Consider the following 25,575-nt stretch of genomic DNA (forward strand, 5'->3'; position numbering starts at 1 on the left):
GCGCCAAATTTGTTTACAAAACTTTTCTTAGCAGTAATTTATCACAAACAAAAAATTTCAAGCCTACTATTGTCGCTATATTAGCATTGGCTCGGAGATGAGTAACCATCTAGTGAATGCGTGGATGTATTATGCTTTTGTGTTTATTTCATGCTTTATTGTAGTATCCTATTCACATCCATATTGCTTGCTCCTTTCAGAGTACTGCTGGAGTAGAGCACGGTTTAGGCAAGTTGGTATTGATTCATCATGACAAGAATAGCGCACACTTTGACGGAACACAAATAATAAGAAGGAAGTCACCACCAGAGAACAGAAGTTTAACGGAAGAAACCAACAAGTATATATACAGCAACCATGTGAAACTGCACACATAAAAAACTACGTGAGAACAAGTTGATGCGCGTGGCAAGAAAGAGGTAATTAAACACGAACAGAGTGCAGCCGATTGTCCAAATAGCAGAATTCCCTGCCGGAAAAGGCCAGAAAAGGTTCGCTGTTAGAAAAGGCTTCAATGACCTCGCGGGTAACCTAGTCATTCTAGTATATGTTAAGCACAAAGGATCCCAATACACTACCTTAAGGCACACCGGAAGAGATTATTTTGGAAGAGCATAAGTGATTCTCTTTTTCGAAGCTATCCCTTTATTGTCTTGCTTCCTCAAGCTTCTTCATATCTTCACAATCTGTGTTGATAAAGTGTATACTCTTCTTCAGCTCTTTTAACGTCACGCAGCTCGTGCGGGTCATCCCTATCTAGCATTAGGCTGCATAACGTGAAAAGCAGCGCATTCAAGAGCCAGTTCGAGATTGAGCGCCTTACAACAATTTAGTACTTCAAAAGCATGCACACATACATGTACATAGAAAGCAGTCGCAACGACAGCTGAAGAAAAAAAAATACGCAGTGCAGAAAAAAAAATGTCACACCAACCAGCGGTGCAAATAACAGTTGTTTAGACAACGAACACAGTAGGCTGTCGATGCTGCGAAGTGTCCAGGCCGGCGAAGGCAGTCGTATTCTGAATTTCGCTGCGCTGACCTCGGTGTTAGTTCCTGGCAGTTCCTTAATGGCCACTTCCGGCGGAAATTTTCGGAATTATGATGGTCCATATGGGCTCCCGACAGCCGTTTGAAGATGACCGTACGGTATCCAATATTTCGGTGGTGCAAAGAACACCAGTTTGGGCAACGCTCACTGCAGGCTATCGCTCTTACCAAGTCCTGCAGCCTGTTCATATTCTTCCTTACTTCACCTTCCCGGAAGCTTTCCTGCCCACTCTTAGGCGGAGGAGGCTCGCTCCGGAACTAAACAGAATAAAAACATTTTAGGCGGCATAGCAAACCTCGCACCTAAACGAAAAACACGGAATACCCGCAGTACTGAACTGTGGGAAATACCTCAAGCACGCACTAACTATGGCTACCAGATGCTACGTAATATTCTCCCGTGGCTTCTAAACAAGCGAATTGTTTCATAGCCACAATAGTTTTTTTGTAAATATATCATAGCCACAATAATTGCACTTTCTAGCTTTTTCTGTATTGCACCGTACATTGTATACTTCATTAAACACACTCGTAATTTTGTAACTGTCTGCTTATGTCTTGATTTTGTGCCACATACTGCCATGTCTGATGCCTTGTGTTTGTATTCTAGTTTTGTTGCCAATGCCATGTTTTTAGGGGCCGTGAACCCCGTCAAGGCCAGCTAGAGGCTTTTTGTTCACGGTCCTCAGCATCTGTAATATTGATGTCGGAATAAAATGATGATGATCTTAGCCCTGTCGCTGGGCACATTGGAAATTCTGCCAAAAAAAGTTTGCCCTAACCGCTGCCTTCCTAGCCCCTCCGCCTTTCTCGACTGCCTGTTGTAATAAGGGCTAGTCTTGAAATCCCTCGCTTATCGTTTTTCTGTCGATAGCCTAAGGCGCAGAACGCTCCTTTAGTTTCGTTCCACTCCTCTAATACTGCATGCCTTCGTGAAGCTCGTTCCGCCGCTCTCAGACTGGCTAGTCTGTTGGTTCGTGGCTGTGTTGTCTTCGAACGGTTGTTAATGCTAACATTTGCTTGAGGACTTAATTTAAAACGGCAATACCTAGCACGGTTACATATTCCTTTAGACACTTCAGAACGAATAAGCACAATGCAGTTTTTAAGCATGGAATGCTTTTAGCCCCCGTTGTCGGCAGTGTGGTGACGTCACGCCGAGACCGAGAGCCATCATCCGGGCACTGAAATCCACTCATCCGGGCACTGAAATCCACTCATCCGGGCACTGAATTCCAGTCATCCGGGCACTGAATTCCAGTCATCCGGGCACTGAAATCCACTCATCCGGGCACTGAAATCCACTCATCCGGGCACTGAATTCCAGTCATCCGGGCTCTGAAACGAGAACATCCGGGCACCGTACGAGACTTAACGAGATTTAACGAGATTCTCTAAGCCCTCCTACGCGACCGGCATGCAAGCATCGGTTGGTCTCCAAACGAGACAAAAAATAACTGCTGCCAGTGCCTTCTCAATGTTTATCAAGATATCAGTGGAGCTGTGGGTTCGATAATGCACGGAATTATAATTTCCGATTTCTAATAAGGCGTGCAAAAAGCACATAAATGCCACGTTACACTTCGTTGTCATACGTGATCCGGGGGAGAAGCGCTGCGTTCAAAGGGCAAGGCATCGCGCCGAACGGGTGGTGGCGTTCCTCCCTTCCTTTACGGTGCGGTCGGGTGTCCACCGAGATGGCAGAGAATTACTGCGCCATTTCCTTTCCTCAAGAAACCTTGCGTTCAAATGGCAAGGCATCGCGCTGAACGGGTGGTGGCGTTCCTCCCTTCCTGTACGGTGCGGTTCGGGTATCCACCGAGATGACATTAGGCCCGTAAACATTTCATGCTTACTCTACTCTCGTTTACGGGAGAGGCAGAGATTTTTATATATGCTAAAAGTGTTTTAACGATTACTGAATTTCTGAAGAACACAGCCACTTGAACATTAACGTCTGTGGTGGGCTGTTTTTCTTTCATGCCTGTCTGGAAAAAATGCAGCGCGCTCCTCTTCGATCTCAGTAAAATCTTTGTTTTTTTTTTGCAATGGTGTTTGTGCTGGTGTCGTTGTGAGCGTCTTTATGGCAGCGTTCATAGCGGTTTTCTCCCAAATCGATGCTCACCCAGAGTGTAGGAGGATAGCTATTTCATTGAACACGTATTACTCTGATTGCTTCGGTGCAAGCAGGCAAGACCACGGTTATATCTTTCTTACCGAATGCTTGCGGCAAAAAAAAGAAACATTTCATAGAGCTCTCTTCTTGATGGGGCATGTAAACCGCAGAAGATGTAGTAACGTATAGAGATGTACCCTTCGGATATGTTTAATACACTATTATGCGTGCACAGGATAAATTGGATAGATATGAAAAATGACCGCCCTGTAGTAGGCGTAGTTAGAATGATGCCGATGATGTTATATATATTTCTGTAATAATGCATGCTATACATTCGGAAAAATAATATCCGCCTTTCACTGATGTGTGAATGTGTGAAAATTTTCATGAAGAAAATGAAAATTGTATTTGAGGAAAGGAAATTACGCAGTAACTGTGTCACAAACTTCAGGGGGGCACTTTTTTGACCTAAAGTGTGGTCAGTGATGTGTGGTTAAGATGTTAGGCTTCGCCCCTAAGAGTGGAACGCGACAGCGTCTTGCAACGCTGCCAAGGAGTCCATAGAACGCCATCGCCCATTCGGTTCTACGCCTCGCTCGTCGGTAAATTGGTTTTTCAGGAAAGGAAATGTATCTGTCTCTTATTTGTCGGTGGACACCTAAACCTCGCCGGAAGGGAATGGAGGAGGATGAGAGTGAGTGAAGACACCGTATTCACTAGACGCGCCTTTGTTCATTCCAAACCATCGAGCTGGCATGGCGGAGTCCTTACACAGCTTCTTTTTGGGAACGTTATACAGGTATTCTAGTGAAAAACGCACTTCCAACAACCTGAAGGAAAGGACAACCTCACGCAAATATCCCTTTACAGCACCACACATGTTTTCACACGATGACACTGTGATTGCGGGGAGCAGCCTTTGCAACCGCATTTGCATAACAGTTCTCAAAAATATGTCATTTTGATCACGAAGGAAAATAAAGCGCGACACCACTTGACGCAAAAACAAATGAACCAGTCCAACGCCACCGCTTTTGACTGAAATAAACAAGTTTGTTCGCCTGGTTTTCCCCAGGTCGACGCCCAAAGAAAAACTGCAAACACTCGATGGATTTTTTGAATATTGCTGCGCGACGCACAGAGCACATTCATCACGTACCATATCTTAGAAATCAAGAAAACATTGCACACAAAGGCACGTGAAAAGATTGACAGCTGCCTTCCTTGCCACGCATCCGCTTTCTCTCTTGCCTTTAACGTCTCCTCGTTCCAGTGTGTGCTGGGATCGCGATAACTTTTTAGGGGCACCCCAAGGTACCGCGTCGGTAAGTCAGTCCATTGCAGTCGAGAAAAAAAATCTGGTGAAATATCCCATTCCCCATGCCAATATCCTGAGCTTTTTCCCCAGTTTATCTGACATCCAGTTTGGTCGCAGAACTTTTCGACCACATTCGTAGCTTCACGAATGCTGTCTCTGTTTGTGCAAAATACCGCTATGTCGTCCGCGTATGCAAGGATTTTCACTTCGGCTGCCTGAAGCTTGAATCCAGAAATGCAGTCACTGTTAAGAATGGCCAAGCACAACGGCTCAAGATATACTGCAAAAAGCAGGGGAGAGAGCGGGCATCCTTGTCTCACCGACGAGCGTACTATGAGGCTGTTGGTAAGTTCGCCGTTAACTATAATTCTCGTCGTACAATTTGCGTAAGCCATTTTTACCCCTTCTACTATTACGTTACCCAGGTTGGCATGCTCTAGAATGGAGAAAAGAATGTCATGAGAAACACGGTCGAAAGCTTTTGCTAAATCTAGCTGCATCATAGCTACTTGACTGCCAAGCGCGTCAACGCATTCTAATACGCTTCGTGCAACATGTATATTTGTGGCAATGCTGCGACCTTTGATGCCACAGGTTTGATGCGGCCCAACTAACTTGGTGATTACACTTTGCAATCTGCTGGCTAAAATCTTCATGAACACCTTGTAATCCACATTTGTGAGGCTGATTGGTCTATAGGACCCCACCAACATACGTTTCTCCGTGTCATCAGTATTCGGAATTAAAACAATGTGGGAGGTAGTAAAAGACAATGGAACTTGATTATTTCCATAAGCTTCTGTTAATACTTTGAACATCAGTTGAGCGACGTAGTGTTTGAATGTTTTGAAGAATATAGCACTCAACCCATCTGGCCCAGGGGTTTTCCCAGATGGTAGGTCGTCTATTGCTTTTTCTATCTCCTGCAAGGTAATTGGCAGCTCTAGGCGCTGCTTGATTTCATCGTCAAGTGTTGGCATCAATTGTAAGAAGTTTACATGAAAACCTTCTACAGTCTGGCGCTTGTTACTGAAAAGTTCTGTGAAGTGGTCCACAAAGCCGTTCTGAATATCTCCTGGATCGCTGGTAATTGCGTCTCCGTATCTTATCTTTCTGATTTCTTTCTGGCAAGCGTACCGTTTTTCGTCCGCGAGCGCTCGCTTTGTAGGCGTTTCGCCTGCCCACAATTTTTCGGACCTTGCACGTACGACAGCAGCTTTATATTTTTCTATGTCATTGCGTTCCAGTTCGCATTTCACATCTCTGATTTCTTTTGTGAACATTCCAGGGGCTGTGCTTTCCATGTTCAGCAAGCATTCCAGTTCAGCGTGCAGGGTTCTTTCTTTTTCTTTCTCTTTCTACCTAATCACACTGCTCCTTTCTATTGCTTTAATCTTCACCTGCTCTTTGACTCTTTCCCATTCCATTGCAAAAGAAACTGGTTGGGCAATAAGAATGTTCTCAAAATCAGCCTTAATTTTCATCACGAACTCTTCATCCTCCAAAAGTTTGGCATTCAGTTTCCACAAGTGCCAGTTAAAGCGTGCTTTCCTGCTCTTTTTTCCAAAAGTGGCACTCAGAAGACAATGATCACTGAAAGTCACTGGTTGTACATGATAACTAGAGCATACATATAGAAGAGGTTTGTTCTAAAGCATACCAGAAGTTATACTTTCTGAGAAAAAAAATGGAGCCTGCTACACGGGATGTAAGACTAATTGCATATAAAGCTTTTGTGAGGCCAGTCCTTGAGTATGCGTCAGTAGTATGGAGTCCTAAACAGAATTATTTAAAGAAACAATTAGAAAGAGTTCAGAGGTACGCAGTACGCTTTATTTGCTGCCGATATCGAAGGACAGACTCAGTTGCGGATATGCTCTCTTCCTGTAAACTGGATTTATTAGAAACACGACGACAAAAAAATCGGCTGAAGTTATTGTTCCAGATGCTCCAAGGACAGATAAATATTCAGAAGGAAACATACATACAAGCACCAGGCAAACGCAGTTCTAGAACAAATCATGGTCGGATAATCCAGCCTTACAACGCCCGTAGTGAAACTTTCAAACATTCCTTCTTCTCTCATGCAGTTGAAATGTGGAATGATTTGCCAATGAGTGTTGTGGAACAGAGTGATGTGCATGAATTCGAACGATCTCTGGATAACCACTTGCTTGAAAGTGCCATTTGATGTTTGACTGAATGATGTACCGTTTCGTGCTGATGTATTCAATGCTTGTGAATAGTGCTGTTCTTCTATGAAATGTTTACACCCTCTCTGTAAGGACCCTCACACGAGGGTTGACAGTATTGTTAAATAAATAAATAAATAAGGGAACAAGATCAACTGACACATATACTCTGTCCAATCGCGCATGACTATCGCGCTGAAAGTGCGTGTATTCCGGACAGCTCCCAGTGGAGAACACACTGCCAATATCCTCTAAGCTGTAGTCACTAACAAATGCGGTCAGCATTTCAGCACTCTTATCTCTAAATTTTCTGCACTTAGCTCTGTCAACAGCCATGCACACGCAATTGAAGTCCCCAAGAAGAACCAAAATTTTGTCGCACTTGAACCATGACTCCAAGGATTCAAAAAAATTCTGACGCTCTCTTTCCACATTCGGAGCATATACACAAATAACACGCCAACATAATTTCGAAAAGGTGAAATCAACAACCAAAAGACGGCCACTTTCACAAGAAAAAACCGAATCCACGCCTATACCCAAAGTGTTGCGTATAAATAAGAGGCATCCACCAGATGCACCTACAGAATGGCAAACGCACACATGAAAATTTGCCTGAAAAGGAACCACCATGCGGCCGGCATGTTCCTCTGACTCTATCTTAGGCTCTTGGACTGCTATCAGGTCTAGATCATTGTCTAAAAGGAGGCGGTGAAGCTAGTACTGCCGCCTTCTTGCTCCAAGCCCTCTGACATTCAGTGTGGCTACACGAAGTGGTGTGTCCAGCTTAAATACCATGTGTTATAGAGAGAGAAAACACGCTTCTGGCCGTCGCGTTCCTACCTCCGTGGTCGGTGTGGCTTTCGTCGGTGGAAGGTCCGCAGCGTCCGCATGACCATGCGGCTTCCCAAAGTAACGTCCGGTGGCGATTGGAAGCACGTCGGAGGAGCAACCTCGATTTTTTTTTTTCAAACACACACATCGCCGCTGCCGGACCATCTTGAAGATGATCGACGAAGAGTTGACATTATGCTGCCGCCACCTTTGTATCGTGCGCCTTACCGTGGAGGCCCAGGGCAGGATATTTTAAAACGGGTGAAAATGATGCCGGTCCGGCCGACAGTGAAAACATTCTTTTTCAACTTGCACTCTAATACACTACCCGTTAAAATCTGGCTCCATGAAAAAGGAATCTTTGTCCCATGGGCAACAAATTGCCTGTTATGTAAGCAGCCGGAGACAATTGAACATGTTTTCCTAGACTGCTGGGACGCCATACTTTTCTGGGATGTCCTGCAGAGAACCATCAAGAAAGAACTACCACTGCACCCTTATGGGATCAGATTTCTACCAGTTGATCGCAAAGAGGTACCCTATGACTTATTAATGCTTCTTGGCCTCCACAGCTTGTGGAAAACGCGTATGCAAGTAAGGCATGCTGATATAAACACTCGTAGTACACGTGAGAACTTTGTTGAAAGTGCTGTTTATCTGCGGGAATGTTACCAGGCGCAGCGTGACCCACCCCAGTGGGTAACACTACTAGATGATCTAGTGAAACTTAAGAAATTTTAACCTCACCCGTATCAGCTCAAGTGTAGCTGAAGTGGTCTTATTGTTTTCATGTCAATCTCGAAAATAAAGAAAAAAAAGCCGGCATGGCGGAGTGGATAGCATGCTCGTCTCTCACGCCGAAGACCGGGGTTCGATTCCTGAGCTCGACCAATTTCTTAATCGGTTTTATTTATTTATATGGCCTGACTAGTAAAGCTAACTAGGCTAATTGGGTAATTAAGCAATTAACTAAGCTCAGTCCCACTTACTTGGAGCATCACTATACGATCCCTTCAATTGGTTGCATGGTTACTAGCCAAAGTACAATTGGCCCCGTTTGAAATTCGCGCACTGTGACGTCACGACCGTTTCCACCAATTGAAAAGCGTGACATTTTCTGTCGACAACTGCTGCTTACAACGATGAGACATTAAGGGCTTCGGCCTTAATATTCCTTTTTGTCTTCATATGCCGTGCACATGACATTGTGTCATTGATTTTTATGCGAAAGTATATTACTAGTTCCATTATGAGAAAAGCCGGTGGCGTTAGAGTGTGTGTAATCGCAGATGGTACAGAAAATCACAGCGATAGCAAAAAAAATAACGTGACGTCATCAGCTGCCGTATGACGCGCACAGCAAGCCTAGCACTGCCACTTCCGACAGTCATATACTTGTCGTTCGTCTTATATACTCGCCACTGACTGACCTCCATGGGGCGCAGTTTTCCCGACTTTCGTATCAAATTGTGACGCAATCGTTTGTCGTACAGCGTTGCGGTGGTGGCACAATATTTCTCGTGTGGCCTACATGTGGCAGTCAAGTTGAAGGCTAGCTTGCGACAGGGTTTGGAACCGACGACCAATGCACTTTCAATTGCATGCCTTCCCAGACTCTTAACCTCTTTCTTTAAGGCCGCTGTTGAGGTGTCCACCGAGATGTGACAATCACTGCGCATTTCCTTTCATCAAAAACCAATTTTCGTATCCAGTGAGACAATCATTCTTTGTGCACCATTGCGGATGGTGTCATACGATTTCTCGTCGTGTATAGCATATGTCACTTATTCAGGTTGGAGGCTAGCTCGCGACATGCTTTCGAACCTAGTGCCTGAGTGCTTAACTCCGACATTTGGGGATTCAGAGCTTGTCGAATCAGTGTTCGGAGATGCGCCTTCGTTTCATTTCTCACTATGCAACCTGCGTCGAAATCGAACGCTCACAATGACGTAATAACGCTTTCGCCTTTACAGCACGTAAGCAGTCTCGGTGCGCTATAAAGTTTTTTTTTTTTCATTCCTGCCGTGACCAGTATTCTCTTCTTATGTCACGTTCGCCTATTGAAACCGAAACAGAAATGGCATGAGAGAAGAATTGCTTTTTATCAATATTTAGTGGTCATAGAAGCACAGCCCACGGTGATCTGTCTGTACCCACGCTAACAATAAAGAAAACATGGACTAAAAAAATTTGCTGTCTATACTCCCGTAACTTGCAGGCTTTGCAGTTTTGCTCTGGCAAGTAATTATCAACTTTTCATCTTGAAAATAAATTCTAATAAAATTATTTGTCGGTCATAGGCGCACACCAAATGGTGATCCATGTGTACTAAGATCTTAGGCATCATTAAAAGAAACAAAAACTTAAAGAACAATTTGGTGTCTAACTTTTCAGTCTGCTGCCTTTGCAACTCTGATCTCGCAAATACTTGTCTCCTTTTTCATCATTCCGCTTTCTACTCCATCTCTTACGCAATAACCTGTGCAGGATGCGAGAAGGCGACGCGATACGCCATCGCTTTGGTGGCCGTGGTACGTCGGTCACTGGATGTGCGCTCGTCGTTCACCTGAGCGGTCTGTCTCGCACCTTTACGCCGGCATCATCAAACGCCCAGCCGTCGGCGCTCACTCTTTCTCTCTCGTTGCCTCCGCGCTGCTCCCCTTACGCATTCTTTCTTTAGCTTAAGAATGACAACAGTCTGCTTTCAATATCCGCGCTGTCCTGTCGTGTTTCTATGGCGCTCGGATGGCGAGGAGAACATGGAATCGAATCAGAGACGCGGTGGTCGCATTTTCTATTAGACGAGCCGCGAATAGAGCTGTTTGTTCTGACTACTTGTGATCGATTATAAGTAATCGATTATAAGTAATCAGCTACGTACAACTCTAATTCTTTTATAGGCTAGCTCAACACAACTTGGTAACCTTAATCTACAACCTTCATATTTCCGAATTTTGTATCTCGTTGAATTCTCAAAAAATCCTTCCAGCTTCCCTTCAAAGACTGCGCCAACGTAATAATATTAAGCCCTAGTTTAGCGCACACATATCCGAGTCATGCGCTCCGTTCAGGTTTCCTCCATTCGAGAATGCGGTGTGCCCTAACGCCTAGCTGCATTCTTAGCTCTTTCAAGCTTCCTCGGAGACTTCGTGATTAATGGTTCGTGTAGCACAATTAGCATGATAGCTCACGATATGACTTCGGCGGAAAACCAGACACCGCCTAAGGGTATGGCAATACCGACACAAGTGCTCCGTCTTTTTTGTCCGTCTTCTTCTCCCTATCTTCTGAGGGTTGGACGGCGCTTTCATGTGATCGCAATGAGCATGCATCTTGGCAGCAGAGCGCTTTAATCAGAAGGATGGTAAACGTCTTTCTCTGGATTTGGTACTTGTTTTGTGATTCGTATATAGGATCCTCGCATGGAGAGATATCTCTGCGCTTTGAGCAAGCATCTTTCCTTCTGTACGAAAATGTCGAGAGTTAGTGCCGGTATTTTTGTTTGTGTGTGTTTGCGACGGCTGCCTGCACCGCACTGGGAAAGATAGCCCATTGAAGAAAGTGGCGCAGCATGTTATCAGCTGAGTGCAACCGCCCTAAAACGGTGCACTTTTTCAATAGCAAGAAATAACACGTGCAAAGAATAATCCAGCTCTATTGATTCTTTTCTGCAGGGTCGATGTTCCTCTCTAGTTCCGGGCTCTTCCACAGGCGTATTCTCTAATGTACCAGTGTTACCCTACTGTCGTATTTTGTGCATGGATATACAGACCTCGCTCTGTTGCACAAGCTTTCTCGTACAGCTTAGTTTACCTGTAAGGTATGCTCATATTACTTCTTTCAATTTCCTTGATCGGACATCTTTAAGCAGGCGGAAGAGTGTCGTTCACAAATCACTCAATTGTTCTATCTGCACAACATTTTCTATCTCGGCAAAACGGATGGAAAACTCCGACCGAAGAGGAACCGCGAAGCGCTCGCTCTTCTTTTGCTGGCACCAGTTTTCCCGACTTTTGTATCAATATTGTTGCGCATCTCTTCGTCGTGCAGCTTTCCGGGTAATTTCATACGGTTTCTCCTTGCACATAGCATACGACTCTTCGTAAAGTTGCATGTTACCTTGTGACAGGGATTATAACCGACGACATTGGTACCTTTAGAGGTATTTGTGACACAGCCGTTCGACGTTCAGCGTTCCAGGTGGTGTCATACGATTTCTCGTTGCACATAGCATACAGCTGCTAGTCAAGTTGGAGGCTAGCTTGGGACAGGGATTGCAACCGAGGACATATAAACTGACGATGAGTCATTATCATTCACACCACGCAAGCAGGCCTCCGTATATTTTGCTTTTGTGCTTATGTTTGCGCCGTTTTGCAAAGCTGAATCCTTACCAAGCAGCACATGTTGTTACGTCAAAGAACGTATATAATTTTGGGAAGAAATCGCCTCGTTTATTAAGCCGAAATTGTGATTGCCTTTGCGCAGGAATTCTATCCTCTTCGATGTCGGCAGCCAGCGTCCGCCCTGCTCTGCGAAGGTCATTTGCTGGGCATCACCACTACGCTGCCTGCCTGATACAGCTCACGTAGCGGCACTCCGTTGTGCAAGACCTCATCCAGCACGTGTGCACCTTTATTTCTCGTTTTCTGGTAAGTCAGGAGTGATTCTGAGTGGAGAGTTCGGAACATGTTCGTTACAAATGATTAATATCTTCTTATGGCAGTTTGCTTGCAAGAAAATTAAAAGGATGACCAAGAATCTTACACCAGTCGAGTGAAGTCTGCTTTCGCCAAGTTTCTCTCTTTCACCGGTGTATGTAACGTTCAAGATATGGCTACATAATTCATTCTCACGCATTCAGAGAGCGCTGTCTATGTGGTCCCTTGAATTCAGTGAAGGGTACAAACGCCACGAGTGGAGATTCAGCCCCACGCCATTTTTCCAACTCGTGTTGTTTAACTTAAGAGGTTGATAATGAGGTTGGTATAAGGGCGAAAAATACCCAACTGGAGCATGTGGCCGAATTCCCGTTTTGCAATAGCCAGACGCTCACCGAAGAGCCGGCGCGGGCGAGCTGCGACAGGTGGACCACTCGTGACAATGTGGTGGGTGATACCGTGCTTGGGTGGCTGATGTAGATTACAAGGCTTCGTGACCTCGGGAAAGTCTGCGAGGACTTGAGCATATGGGCATGACGGAAGCAGAGTTCGGATGCCAGTGGAAGCGGCAGCTGATATAACGCCAGTGATGGAAAGGCGCGTCTTGCTGTCGATGAGACGATGGTGACGCATGCTGACGTCCAGATCAAAATGCGTCAGGAAGTCGGAACCGAGGATGGGTTGATTTACATCGGCGACGATGAAGACCCATCGAAACGTGCGCCGCAGGCCAATGTCCAGAGTGAGGGATCGGAGACCATACGTTGCGATGGAGGTTGAGTTGGCCGCACGAAGAGTAGGTCCATGTGACTTGGAAGCACGGTCTGCCTGGGAGGACGGCAGTACGCTGACTTCGGCACCAGTGTCGACGAGGAAGCGCAGTCCAGAAATGCGATCCATGACTACGAAAAGGCGGCCAGGTTGAAGAGCGAGGTCACACGCCGCCGTCAGTGATCTCGCTGCGCGTTTCCCGACCAGTTGCATGGTGGAGTGCAGTGGCGAGCGTTGTGCTGGAAAGCTCGGTGATATCAGCAGAGACGCCGACGGCGAGGACTGGTTGATTGCGGACCACTCGGCGAAGACGAACGGCGGCGAGGTGTTGAGGATAAACCGTGCGGGGCATGAGAGGATGTCCGAAGGGCATCGATAGAAGCAGCCAGCTGATCGATCCGGGCCTCTAAACGTGAAATGACGGAGGTCTCCGGTAGAGAAGAGAGGGCGGCGACGCAAGGAGAAGTCGCGTCGTGGACTCGATCAGCGAGCTGGGCGAGGCGGTCAAGGGTCAAGTCACCCGCAGCAGCCAAGACGAGGCGGGTGGACTGCGGCAAGCGTTGCAGGAAGAGCTGCCGCAATAGTGCGCCGTTCGAGTCTGCATTGCTTTCGCCCAGGAGCTGCCGCATGCTGTTGAGCAGCTGAGAGGGGCGACGGGCTCCAAGCTCTTCGTAGGTGAGCAGCTGCTGGAGGCGCACACTCTCTGACGCCGTGGTGCGGTCCAGAATGCCCTGCTTTAGTCGTTGGTACTGGGTATCGCCCAAGGGTGCAGCGATGATGTCCGCTACCTCTAGAGCCACCTCAGGAGGCAGGTTGGAGAGTAAATGATGAAACCGAGATGCCTCCGAGGTGACGTGCTGCAGATGGAAGATGGCTTCCACTTGGGCGAACCAGGTCTGCGGGCATTTGGAACAGAATGTTGGGAGGCGGAGCTGGAGAACTGCGACGTCCCGTGGGCGCAAGGTAGCGTCAGGTGGAAGGTCGCCTGAGGGCGGTAGGTTGCTGGGGTCGGTCATGTCCTAGGCCGGAGTCACCACTGTTGAGGATTTGCGGGGTCGCAGCGGAGCACCAGAGAGAGACGACCAGCGTGGCAGGCTTCTAGTTCCGAACTGCCCGTGCCGGGCGTGCGCCCCCAGCACGCGCTGTCCATCTTTATTTTCCTCTAGCGCGCGCTGGTACCGCCGATCTCAGCGCCTGCGCTTTATAGCGTCGCCGGGCGCTATAAGGTCCTTAAAATTTGCATATTTGGTTTTGGGGTCGACGTATGCAATAAATCTCATCATTCCCGCACGACGAAAACTTCTGTTCGTCTAATGAAATCCCTATTTTCCACTTGTGACCAATCCACACTAAGTCTTCCTTCATCTATAGATCATCTTTGAAAAACGATTCTTCTCACAGATGACCAAGGTTGGATTTGGGCTCCTTCCGATTAGTTCTGCACATTGCACATAGCGACTCACGATCCATGGAGTTACCATAGAGCGTGATTACAGGGCCAAATTTTCGCAAATGTCCATAACACTCAGTCTAGATTCTTTTAGGCTCGAGCAAACAATATCTTTCTCAACAACTTGGTTGGTCGCTGTGGCATGTGTGCTGCGAAGATTTAAAAGCCTAACTTCAGCTGCACCTACATTTCTTCAAAACTTGTAATGCCGAGGCACGCGCTGCTCTGAAATCCAATAGAAGTTGGTGGCATTTCATCCCGAAGTTGTGGCCGCAGATAATTGCCATTTCAGCAGTTTTTATGAAGTTAACTTGAAACTCCGCCCAGTGCTTATCAAAAATACGGTATAATGATCCGCGCTATATATCACTTGAAAATGGCAGCAAGTAAATAATAATTTACTCCAGACAGGAAACAAACGCGATGGAAAGCGCTGATAAAAAGAGGAAAATAATAAGCACGCTGAAGAGAGACAGTTACGCACCCAACAAACTTTGACGGACAAAAAGAGGCCATTATTGCGTCCGATTTCTCCAAAATCCGATTTCTCGAAACTCGATTTCGAGCATTAGATTGTTCAACGGCAGCTTGAAGTGTGCTGCAAATATGCTAGAATTTAAGTATTCTTTACATTGACAACATGAAAATGTCATTTCCCGAACCGCTATTTCGAGCCTCGAGTGTTCAACGGCAGCTAGAAGTGTGCTGCAGATACGTTTGAAAGGACTGTCCGTGTGTTAGAATTGAAGTATACTTCGGATGAATTAATTTTAAATTTACGAAACAACACTTTTAATACATTGACAAGATGCTAAAACAGCATACATAATTTTTCAAGTCTTTGCAAGGTCCTCGAAGTATGCTTTAAGTGAGGTATTTTTGGCATTTTTAAGAATATATTTTGAATACCAAGCATGAAATTTCAGGAACGTATTTTCTACCAGATAACACAGACAAGTGGTTCACTTAAATCCCTGCAAAAGGGCGTCCATCATGCGCTCAAATGTGGCAGGCGCGTTGCATAGGCCAAAAGGCATTACTTTGAACTGATATAGCCCATCAGGGGTCACAAAAGCGGTTTTCTCACGGTCCTTCTCATCGACGGCAATTTGCCAGTAGCCGGAACGAAGATCTATGGAGGAGAAGAATTTGGCTCCGTGTAGGCAGTCAAGGGCGTCGTCAATACGCGGCAGGGGATAGACGTCTTTTTTAGTGATCTTGTTGAGGTGTCGATAATCTATGCAAAACCGCCATGAGCCGTCCTTTTTCTTCACTAGTACCACTGGAGAGGCCCAGGGACTGTGGGATGGTTCGATTATGTTCTTGGAAAGCATTTTTGAGACCTCGTTGTTTATGACCTTGCGCTCGGCGTGGGAGACACGGTAGGGCCTGCGGCGAATGGGAGGGGCATCGCCGGTGTCAATGCGGTGCGTCACAGCGAGAGTTTGGCCCAATGAGGTGTTGTAGACGTCAAAAATGTCGGAGAACGACTGGAGAAGGTCACGAAGCTGAGAAGTTTAGGCGGGGCGGAGATCGGTGGGCATCATGGTCGTGAATGCGTCCGAGGACAGCGGAGTGGACCGCGGTGGGTCTGGTGGGTCGCGATTAGGAGAGGCATCTAATGGAGCCACAGGGCACTGGGCGAGTGGGGACAACGTAGCGACGCACATGCCGGCTGGAAGCAGCTGTGAGGAGAAGCCGTAGTTCAAGAAAGGTAGAGACAGGTTGTTGGCTGTGACGGTGGCGATGGTATGGGGCAGGACAACACTGCGGGTCAGTGCGAGGTCAAGGACTGGCGCAACGATGTAGTCACCATCGGGAACAGGGCGAGAAGGTGTGAGGGAAACGAAAGATAAGGCTTGAGGGGGCAGGTGGGCATAGTCGGGGCAGGTCAACCGGAGCGACGAGTCGATGGGGTCAGGATTGAGTTGGGGAAGCTCAAGGTGAAGGACACCCTGCGAGCAGTCAATGAGGGCAGAATGATCCGACAAAAAGTCTAAACCGAGAATGAGGTCATGGGCGCATGTGGTAAGGACGGTGAACTGAACCGGCGTACTGTGGTCACCGATTGTCACGCGAGCGGTGCACAGTCCCTCGACAGCAGGCATAGCACCGTCCGCGACGCGCACACAGGACGTTGCAGGCGTAAGGACTTTGCGTAGGCGACGGCGGAGGGCAGCACTCATCACGGAAATATGGGCACCGGTGTCAATAAGGGCTTGCACAGGAACACCGTCAACTGTAACGTCTAGCAGATTGGGTCGAGTCGTCAGTAGAGGGTTTGAGGTCCGGGTCGTTGATGCAGCGTCACCTCCGGGAGCTGCATCACTTAGTTTTCCCGATGAGAGGGGCGGTAGTACGCAGCAGTCGAAACACGAGGCGACTGCGGTGAGCGTGAGCGGCGGGCTAGCAGCGAAGGCGAACGGGAGGACTGTCGTGGAGGTTGATCGGCGGCCTCAGACGTCGCGGATGGGCGGCGGGGTGAAAAGCGGCGTGTGTAATTTGGACGGTAGTAGGAGGTGTCTCGCGGGGGTGACGACCAGGGGCTGCGGCAGTGGCGGGCAATGTGGCCGACCCGAGAGCATTGAAAACAGATTGGGCGGTCGTCTGGCGTGCGCCACTCATTCGGATCGCGGTAACGCCGTGGTGAATAATAGGTGGGTCGGAAAGGGACTGGAGGTGGTGGCTGTGGGGACGAGTTTCCGATTGCGCACAAAGCCGGAGGGAGGTTGAGATGGGCGAGTTCTTGCCGCACGACAGCCTGAATAAGCGACACGGAAGGCAGTGTGTCATTAGGTGTGGTCGACGATGTTACCACAGGGGCTAGGGCTTCGAGTTCACGGCGAACAATTCTTGTCACAGTGTCGGTGACAGGAGGAGACTCTGAGGGCACTTGAGTTTGAAGTCGTTGGTCCTGGCAAGAAGATGTAGCGGCTGTGTTTGGAAGTCGGGAAAACTGCTGAGAAATGCGACGGCTTTTGACTTGTTCGAAGCGACGGCACTCCTTGATAATGCTGTCAACAGTTGTGCAGTCTTTGCAAACGAGCAGATGAAAGGCATCGTCAGCAATGCCTTTCAGCACGTGGCCCACCTTGTCGGACTCGCTCATGGTGGCATCGACTTTGTGGCAAAGTGCCAGTACGTCCTGTATATAGGCCACGTAACTTTCCGTCGACGACTGCGCACGAGAAGCAAGCTGTTTTTTCGCAGTGATCTGCCTATCGTCAGGTCTTCCGAAGAGTGCTCGCAATTTCTCTTTGAATATATCCCAACTTGTAAGTTCTTCTTCGTTGGTTTCAAACCACACCCTCGCCGTTCCATTCAGATAGAAAATTACGTTAGCAAGCATTAACGTTTGATCCCACCGGTTATATGCGCTTACTCTTTCGTAAAGGCTTAACCAGTCGTCGACATCGGTGCCGTCGTTTCCCGAAAATGTACCGGGGTCACGGGACGAAGCCATGACCACGAAAGGAGCAGCAGAAGTGGTCGGCGACTCGCTGGGTGGGGCCATGATGGTAGTAGCACCGGTTTGACGACCGCTTCGGAGCTCCGTGGTACTGGGAACGATACCCCGCACCTCCACCAAAGGTGTTACGTTGCCCGAAAGGCTAGTCACAAGCAAGGGCGACCGGAGCGCAGAGCGAACAACACAGGAGGCACCGAACAATAGCGCGCGCACACCAGTCAGGCACTTCCTTCTCATCGTCTTCTGTGAATATCCGTTGCAATATTTTTAGTGCATTCATGAATACAAAATATGTTTAATGTACAATTTAAATAGCCCACCGTATATTCCAAGCGTATTAGTTTTCGCTAAGGGATGACTGGGAAGAAAATGATTCAGACAACAGCAGGCCTACATGCAAAATTGACAGCTTCCCGAAGAACAATCTGTGCAAAAAGTGAGGCTTGCCGGAGTGATTCCTTCACGCACTGTTTTAAAGAGCAATTGGTTCTCCCAAGTCACATCGGAGACTGTGTTTAAAGCAGGCCCCTGCTTGTGCAGTGACAGATCGGAAGAAATTTGCTGGTGAAAGAATCGTATACACTCCGCAACAGGTCTTAACACCACGGCGCGCCGAGCGTTCAGCAGGTGCGCATCGGCTCTGCCGATTCTCGGCTGGAGCCCCGGATTTTTTCCACCCCGGGCCAACAACACCTGCACCACCGTGCTCCGGAAGTCACAGGGGATCGGCGGATATCTTTTTTTCCGAGGTGAGATCCCCTTTTACAAATCCTGGCAAAGCGAAGTTTCGACCACGCTGGACGGCGCCGCTAGGCCTGACAGCGGCGCCAACGCCCGACGCGGCGGAGCCCCTGCTCTGCGATAATATGGCCTTCCAACAAGCCACCAGCCAGGGATATGACACGGAGGCGATGTCGTGGACCACCGTTCATCCCCAGAACCTGGGTGAGACAACAGCAGCAAGCTTCAAGAGCGCCGCGCTCGCTGCCGCGGTAGCTCGCCGAGCGCAGGGCCGTGCCCTAAAAGCGGCGTCCGTCGACGCGGCCACACCTGCCGCTCCCGCCGCCGGCGCCAGCTCCGACAACTGCGCTCAACGCACAGCGGGCCGGCCTCTTACGACCTGGAGGCCGCAGCCATTACTAAAACCGACACCCGAAGACTTCGTGGTAGTCCTCAAGCCGCGAACTCGAGTATCATTGCAAGAGGTATTCGAGGAGAACGGATACGGGCGGGCGTTCATAGCCTACCTCGGACCGGACTGCTCGCAATTTTTCACAATTCTTCCGGTACGCGACCAAAATTTAATTCTAATTTACACTTCAAAAGCTGAAATTGCAGATAAAATTATCGGGGACTTCAAAATAAATCTGCAAAATAAGAAAGTCCAACTTACAGGCCACCTAAGGCAAGACGGTGGTAACGTCTGTTACGGCGTGGTAACAGTACGAAATACAGACACAGCGGAATCCCTCCGCTCAAGTCTCGAGTGGCGCCATGGCGAGATTCTGGAGATACGCAAATTCGGCACGTCATACAAGGCGCGAATAACATTTTCCGGAAAGCTGAAGCCGCACTACGTACATTACGAGTGCATGCTCATCCAAGTCCGTGAATACCAGCGCACCATCCCGGCCTGCGGTCACTGCGGTGTTGTTGGTCACCGTATGGACGCCTGCCCCGGCCCAAGACCGGACAAATGTGGTGTGTGCGGCCAAGAAGCCGAGCTCGTTGAGGGGGTGCGGGTCTCTCACGAGTGTGTTCCAAAATGCTCTCTGTGCGGCGGAGCCCATACCACGGGGGCGCGCGGGTGCGTTGCAAAGTATCGAACCCCCCAGCCCCTGCGCCCGGAGCAGGGACCGACGCACAAGAAGGGCCGCCGTAAGCGCCGGAAACGGCGGCCCCGCCAAGCCAAGGACAAGGGAGCCAACCAGCCCCCGAGCAAGCCAGGCGGTCCGTCTACCGGCAAGCCAGGCGTTACATCTACCGGCAAGCCAGGCGGACCATCTCCCGGAAAGGCAGGCGGTCCATCTACCGACAAGCCGGAGTTGCCTAAGGCAGTACCACCGCCACCCCAAGCCGACGTGGAGAAACGAACGAGTACCCCCCCACCAGGTTTTTCGCGGACATGGGCGCAAGCCGTCATCCAGGGACATGGGCGCAAGCTGTCATCCAGGGATCCCAGGTGAGCAGCAAGGGCAGGGCAGCCCCTCCTCATACTCCCCCCTTCCAAACCGCCGACAAAAACGGCCGAGCAATCCCAAATTTCCGCCCTCAAAGAGGAAATCGCTAACCTACAGAAGCGTCTTGCCCTCACTGAGGCGCGCCAAAATTTTCCAACCCAGAGGCCCACTCCCCCCGCGGTGGAGGAGATGGATAGCGACACACCGGCGAACGCCCAGACTGCAACCGCGCAGTCTCCGCTTGAGGCGAGGGTTAGCGCACTGGAGGCCCAGATGAACTCCGCATTCTCCGCCTTAGAAATGCAAATCGCAACCACCATCAAGGCGCCTCTAGACAAAATTCCTACCATTATAGCCGCACATATGACGAAACAAACTCTAACTGCCAGGCGCTCCGCCCAACTCAAGCGTATAAGGAGCCCCAATATTAAGGCTGGTAGACCAAAAGTCGCACATGAGGAACAGGAGCCCGCCCTCAACCTGCCCAGCGTGACGCAACCTGCTGTCATTGGGGCACCCGGCTCAGAGGCGGGCACCTTCCTAGTAAGCATAAATTCTAATCATAATCATGGCGGACATTCATAAACCGCGATGGTACTGACGCAGCAATTCGGCCCCTGTCCAAATTTTACAGTGAAACTGCAGAGGTTTCAAGGCCCGTACTAAGCGGGCCGACCTACGGCTTTTCCTAACAACGTTCCCCAGTCCTCCTGCTGTAGTGGCCCTCTAAGAGCCGGGGGACGCAGCCACCCTCACAAATTACTCAGTGTATCAGCAGGATGCGCAGAGCTGCCTCTGCGTACATAAAAATTATACGGCCTTCCCGGTGGACCTGGATTACAAGGCGATTTTCTCGTATGCGATGGTGACGATCCTTCCGCTACGCAAACAGGACCCCCCATTACACGTACTCAACGTTTACTGCTCTCCCAAACTTCCAAACGTCACATTTGCAGACTTATTCAGTCGGGCGTTTAAGGTGGCGAACAGGGACCCCCTCATAATCATTGGGGACTTTAATGCCCCCAGCCCCTTATGGGGATACATACGTGAAGAAAAACGAGGACGCAAGCTGGCGGAACTTGCGTCAACGTTGGGCCTTACTCTTCACACGGACCCTGCACAACCCACTCGCATTGGGAACTCCGTGGCACGCGATACGTGCCCAGATCTCACCTTTACCAAAAAAATTAGATATGCAGAATGGCACAACACCGAGGAAACCCTGGGTAGCGACTACTGCATTCTTGCGACCACAATCCGCACCAAACCCCTTACAAGACCTCACACTAAAGCAACCCTTCCAGACTGGACCAAATTCAGATCCAACTACACTAACCCTACCCCTATAGCGGATCAAGGTTACACTACCTGGTCACAACACCTCATCTGCCAACTCAAGGATACCGAACACCACGTTCAGCTCTCAGAGGCGAACCCGGCGGTGGACAACCACCTCCTTCACCTCTGGGAGGCCCGGCACAGCCACGTCCGCCGATGGCGCCGGCAGAAGTACAATCGGCAACTCAAAATCCGCATCGCGGAACTCACCCAACAAGCGGCAGAGTATGCGGCCCAACTCGCCGACTCGAACTGGGTAGACCGATGCAACACCGCTGCTCGGCAAATGTCGAGCCAGAGCACGTGGCGCCTTTTCCGCGCCCTCATTGATCCGACCCAAACCCGCTCCGAAACACAAAAACATCTTCAACGAGAAATTCACAACTTCAACGGAGACACAGCCAAACTGGCTGACGCGCTCCGAGACAAATACCTGTACACAGACCAGGATTCGCGTGGTCCGGCGTACTCTTATGCAGGTTCTGAGAACGCAGAGCTGGATCGAACGTTCCTGCTTCACGACCTCAAAGCGGCCCTGGCCAAAATGAAACGAGGGACAGCCCCGGGCAGGGACAAGGTAACTGTGAAACTTCTCGCTAACCTACCCGAACCGGCCTACGAGCGGCTGCTCGAATACTTCAATGCCATCTGGACGGGAGGTACGCCTCTCCCAGTGGATTGGAAGACGGCTCTCGTCACATACATACCCAAACCAGGCAAACCTCTCAACACTGACAACCTCCGGATCATATCTCTCACTTCTTGTGTGGGGAAGTTGATGGAGACCATGGTCCGTGACAGACTATCCACCTACCTAGAAACGCACAACGCCTTTGCAGACACCATGTACGGGTTCCGCCCACACCGGTCCGCACAAGATGTGCTGCTGCAACTTCATAGAGAGATTCTTGATCCCGTTGAGCACCCTAGCGATGACAAGGTGGTCCTCGCATTAGACTTGCGAGGGGCGTTCGACAATGTTACTCATGATATCATCCTCTCCCACCTGTCCCAAGTGAACTGTGGATACAACACATTCCAATACATCAAGCAATTCCTCAAAGATCGGCAAACATATATCCGGCTCCAAGACAGTGAACATGGCCCGTACCAACTTGGTACGCGAGGGACTCCACAGGGAACAGTCCTCTCGCCTCTTCTCTTCAATCTGGCCATGATGAAGCTCCCTACCCTGCTGGGTGAGGTCCCGGGTGTGCAGCATGCCCTGTACGCGGACGATATCACCCTCTGGGCAACACACGATTCGGTTGGAGAAATCGAGGCCAACCTGGAGCAAGCGGCGGCTATTGTGGACGATTATGCACACCGCTGAAGCGTTGAGTGCTCCCCGAACAAATCGGAATTCGTGCACATACGTCCCAATCCAAGGTGCACAACCAAAATTGCCCTCTCCCTGCTTAGTGGCCCGATACCTGAACACAATGAAATCAGAGTATTGGGACTCTACATACAAAAGAACCGCAAGATTGACACCACGCTGAAGAAACTCCGCAAGGTGGGGGATCAGGTGGGCCGTATGGTCCGCCGGGTATCAAACAAACGAGGGGGGTTGCGATGCAAAGACGCCCTGCGGCTGGCGAATGCATTCGTAACCAGTCGAATCCTGTATTCGGCACCGTACCTCCACCTGCGCAAATGCGATGAGAACGCTTTCGAAGTGATTCTCCGCAAAATCTATAAGAGAGCTCTCGACCTCCCAATTGCAACATCCAACCAACGTCTCCTCGGCCTGGGGTTGACGAACACCTTTGGGAAGCTGCGCGAGGCTCATCTCAGCAATCAATACTTGCGGTTAAGCAAAACACGTGCGGGTAGCCGCCTACTGACCCGCCTCCACATCAATTACACAACCCAAGAGGAGAAGCGGGTATCCATGCCCGAGGCCTGGCGCTTCGCACTAAAGGTTCGCCCCATCCCCAATAACATGACAAAAGATGCCCATGATGGCCGCCGCCTCGCGCGAGCGGAGGCCATTTCCAAGCAGTACGGTGCTCGACCAGGGGTATTTTACACGGACGCGGCAGGTCCACACCATGGGGGTTGGTGCACGGCTGCCGTTGTCCACCAAAACAACCAAGTTCAGGGCCTCACCTGCCGTGCCCCCAACATTACATTCGCGGAGGAAGTTGCTATCGCACTTGCAGCTGCGGATCCAGCGTCCCGAGTCATTATCACCGACTCAAGAGAAGCTTGCCGCAATTTTGAACAGGGCCAAATTCCAGATCGTGCTTTCCAAATTTTACACAGTTGTGAGTGCCGGGATTTCCCAACCCGGCGCACCATCATCTGGGCCCCAGCACATGCGGGGATAGAGGGAAATAAGGTAGCGGACACTACCGCCCGCGCGCTTAACCACCGGGCATCGCCTCTTTCGCCGCCTGATCCGGATACTGATTTTAATCCGGCTATTACTTTTCGGGAGATCTCTCTCCTGTATCAAAACGCTCACGGCCGATACCCACCCCGTTGTAAAGGACTCAATAAGGCAGAGGAGTGTTGGCTACTTCGCCTCTACACCAACACGGTACTGTGCCCGGCAGTGCTCAAATATTTCAATTCGGCCTTTTCGGGCGAGTGTCCACACTGTGGGGAAGTGTTTGCGGACACGTATCACATGATGTGGGCATGCCCTGCCAATCCTGCTTTCCCACCCCACCCCCACCCCACCCGAGAGGACTGGGAGGCTGCCCTGCTCGGCTGCTCAACTCTCCAGGACCAACGAGCCCTGGTCACAAGAGCCCGGGCCGCCGCGGAGGCCACAGGGGTCCCGGACTAGAAATTCCTCCTAGTGATTGTGAGGGCCGGGCCCTTCAGGCACGGTCCAAGCAATACCTCTCTATATAGTATAAATAAATGTTTTACACCACCACCACCACCACCGCAACAGTCTCATGGATCGGGTCAAATTTTTTTCGTTTTCGTTTTGTAGAGGGAAATTGTCCACCGCGTTCCATAGCCTTTCATATACGCGATATCGGTCTTATGCCGCCTGTACTTTTAAAACGAATCTTCGGTCGCGTGACTGAGGGGGTCTCTATGGTTTGGAGGGGAGGGGTCGTTTAATTTGAAACCATGCCACACTGATTGGACAGCGTGCGGTTATGGCGAGAATGACATCACTGGAACAGCCATGGGAAGGAGCCACGCTCTCTGCAAGCTCAGTGACGTCCCGAGTTACAGCAGAGTGACGTTACATGCGCTCTACGGTGAAGACAAAAGCAATGAATAAACTATAATGTATTGACCCCTGCAAATTACTGCCGTTGATCTCGTGTTGCACAGTGCTTGTTCTGTTGCCCAGTAAGTTCTTTCTCTCGCAAGCAGCGCCTCCTATATTTTGTGTCATGCAAAACCTATACTTTTCCGCTTCCTGTTTTGAACAGTTGGACATCACGAATTCAGACACTCTGCATTGCTATGCCGATACCGCAGCGTGAGGATTAACTGTTCAAATTGTGAAATTCCAAGCTTATATTTCCGTTACGTATCGTGACGGCTGACAGAGGTTTATGTATAAAGTGCCTAGGCAGTCCACGCAAATAGAAAGTGGAATTTCTTCGCAGCCAGCTTTAATGTTTGCCACCACTTTAATGGTCAGTTTTTCGAATTCTTTCAATAAAAGAAGCTCTCCTTCGCATCGAGTGCCTATAGCCTTTGGGTCTTCCTGCATCAGAGATGCATTCTACAACTTCAAGAGAAGCGCGCTGGCCGCAGCTTGTTCAGCAAACTTCGGCAGCCCAATAGAAGCGAATTTTTACATCGCAAAAACTAATTTTGGTTTTTCGCCCTATGAACAAAAGCACAGAACGCACATGACGATGAGAGTGAGTGGAATATACACAGTAACATAGGAAGTTGATTCTTCGCAAATACGTTCCCTGGTAGTAGCGAAAGGTTTTCTCGTAATTCTTTTATCCCGGATAATCATATGCTCAGGCAGAGAAGTTTTCGTTTTATGCGTAAAGTGTGGTCAGGGTAACGGCATATTCGATATAGCTACAAATCTGTGTTAGTTGCAGGATCAAGAGACTAAGCAAGCGCGTTGCTCTACGAGGAATGGGGCAGACACTGTCATACGAACACGCCTTGCTTTACTAGTTCTTGCTTCAAAAACGCTCTATTCGAATTCTAGAACGCAAATCTCCAAAGCCATTGCCATGCAAAACACA

At 49.3% G+C, this 25,575-nt stretch overlaps 1 protein-coding gene and 1 pseudogene across 1 annotated transcript in view; both read left to right on the plus strand.

The window, feature by feature from the left end:
* LOC149344293 (calcitonin gene-related peptide type 1 receptor-like) overlaps nucleotides 1–25,575 on the plus strand; it is a 123,343-nt gene that overhangs the window by 49,156 nt on the left and 48,612 nt on the right. The window lies entirely within an intron of this gene.
* LOC149344294 (uncharacterized) lies at nucleotides 18,731–24,182 on the plus strand (annotated as a pseudogene).

This window comes from Amblyomma mixtum, chromosome 5 (genome assembly GCF_055824585.1).
Source record: "Amblyomma mixtum isolate Tamu chromosome 5, ASM5582458v1, whole genome shotgun sequence".
NCBI lineage: Eukaryota > Metazoa > Arthropoda > Arachnida > Ixodida > Ixodidae > Amblyomma > Amblyomma mixtum.